The 2,500-nt window shown below is 56.4% G+C and overlaps 1 non-coding gene across 1 annotated transcript in view; it reads right to left on the bottom strand.

Annotated features, from left to right (window-relative positions):
* Positions 1–206, bottom strand: part of LOC114939638 (small subunit ribosomal RNA) — a 1,921-nt gene extending 1,715 nt beyond the window's left edge. Inside the window, exon 1 of the ribosomal RNA XR_003821292.2 lies at positions 1–206. This exon is cut by the window's left edge and continues 1,715 nt beyond it. This is a non-coding gene — a ribosomal RNA (small subunit ribosomal RNA).
* Between the last annotated feature and the right edge of the window lie 2,294 nt (positions 207–2,500).

Below are 2,500 nucleotides of genomic sequence, written 5' to 3' on the forward strand. Positions count from 1 at the left end.
TCCCTTCCATCACTGGTCGGGACTCTGTTTTGCATGTATTAGCTCTAGAATTACCACAGTTATCCAAGTAAATGTGGGTACAATCTAATGAACCATAACTGATTTAATGAGCCATTCGCGGTTTCACCTTAATTCGGCATGCACTGAGACATGCATGGCTTAATCTTTGAGACAAGCATATGACTACTGGCAGGATCAACCAGGGAGCTTCGTGTTCGGTTACTCGCAAGGGAGTAACTCGCGAGCGAGCCCGAAGACTCGTCGCTAGCTCTTTTTCACGCGCGCACGCGTTCGATGCCGAAAACACCGACGCGCGCGCGACACGCTCGTATGTGCCATTTTATTTGCCGCCGGTCTTGCTCAGCCGGTCGGCGACACTCTGCTGTGTTTAACGCTATTATGTAAAGCGTACGAGAGAACGACGGAGGCGAGAGTAAACCCCCGACGCCGCCGCCTCTCCTCTTCTTCCTCCTCCTCTCCGTTCAAAAATCCACAAGATCAAAATACTCGTGTTCTTATTCTCCCAAATGTTATGATGCGCGGTCTCGAGAGACCGCGCGATTCACCATGACGCTAGATCGACGATGGCGATGCTTAGACGTCGAGGACTGTTCTGTCTGGTTCGTACGCGTTTAACCGCACACGACCAGCACTAAGATTTCGCTACGGCGTACAAAGCGAGCGGGAAGAAGCAACTCTTCCCGCAAACTCGTATCCGTGGAGTAGATGCTCGGTAAGCGCGACGATTCCGCTGCTGCGTACGAAACGAGAGGGAACCGCGCGGCCAACACACTAGAGGCGTGCGCGCCACATAAGAGCCATTCGGTCTTGCAACACCGACTCGTGGCAATGCTGTGCTCGTAATAAATAAGTGTGCGTTAATTTTGCGCGCGTTCGGCGACGAACGAGAAGAGCCGCACCGTAATCCCCGGCGAAGAGGAATACGAGACGACGCGAGAGTCGAACGTACGTTCTCGCGAGACACGCAACCTCCAAGCATGAGAAGACTTGGCGGCGGCGCGTTCTGCGACGATCGTATATTATTTTATATATTCGTGGTTTCCAAATCAAACATTTTATATAAATGTTCTCTCCGTGTCAGAGTCGCGACTCGACAAAATCCGTTCTCGACCCGTTCGGGCGATTCTTCGTTTGTCAACGTCGAGAGCGCGACACGTACAATATTAATCTTTCCTACCTCTTATAGTCCCACCGAACCGGCCAATCGGTCGGCGACGGTAGGAGAGCGGTCGAAACCGGCCGGTAGTGGCGAGAGAGCTCTAAAAGTACTTTACGGGACTCGTCTGGACTCGCCTCGACGTCGTTCGACGCGGCCGAGCGCGCCTATCTCTTATTGAGTACCCAGCGGCCGGCCAGGCGGTCGCGACGCACGGTCCTACGCACGGCCGTAATGATAGCGCGAGCGCCAAAGGGCGTGTTCAAACGAGACTTGTCGCGGAGATCGAACGATCGAAAAGGTCCTATTGTACGATAAAATATTATACACGAGTAGCCGTATGGCGAATGTGCACAACGATATTTAGCATTAATTAAGAAGTAACCATGCTAAATGGCCGGGCAATAAGGTATAAGCCCCGACGGTTACCGCCGGTCCGGCCGACACCCAACTCCGGGAACCCACGGCCCCGGCGACACCTTCTGGCCGGGCGACACCTCTGGAACCAACCCGGGCGACACCTCCGGGAACCACGGCCGACCGGCGGCACCTCCGGGCCGGGCGGCACCTCCGGGCCGGGCGGCACCTCCGGGCTGGGCGACACCACCGGGAACCACGGCCGACCGGCGACACCTCCGGGCCGGGCGACACCTCCGGGAACCACGGCCGACCGGCGACACCTCCGGGACGGGCGGCACCTCCGGACGACCGAATGATCTCTCGAAGTCAGACGACCGCCGGCGGTACCTTCGGAACACTTAACGACGATTTACGGCGCCGCAACGAGGAGAGCTACGTAAAAACGTTTCGGACGAAAGTTACTTACTATTCGGCGCTCGCTCGACATGAGGGCGCTGTCCGATTACTAACTCGAAACGTGTCTCTCAAACCCACGTGTCGGAGACATATATTTCGAATTATTACGGATGATACGCAACACGCAAGCTGCGGTGACCGCGATTACGGTACGGAACACTCGCCCGATGCGAAATCACGCGCGCGGCAACCGAACCGAGACGGCTCGTTACGGGCGTGATTATACGTGCGGCACCACATAACGGCCGGCGTCAACTTGGGGACGGACGGCACCTCCGGGACGGGCGACACCTCCGGACGACCGAATGATTTCACCAAGTCCGTCGCCCGCCGGCGGTACCTCCGGGGCACTTGACGGCGAGTAGCGCCGCTACGAGGAGATAATGCTACGATACGGAAATACGTTTCGGACAAAGGTTTCGTACTTTTCGACGCTCCGCACGACCGCGCGACACGATTATTACGATATCTGCTAATTCCCGGCTACCACTCGTCGGATGCACAATC

The sequence above is a fragment of the Nylanderia fulva genome, unplaced genomic scaffold, assembly GCF_048542155.1.
Source record: "Nylanderia fulva isolate GAGA-0341 unplaced genomic scaffold, ASM4854215v1 Scaffold583, whole genome shotgun sequence".
Taxonomy (NCBI): Eukaryota; Metazoa; Arthropoda; class Insecta; order Hymenoptera; family Formicidae; genus Nylanderia; species Nylanderia fulva.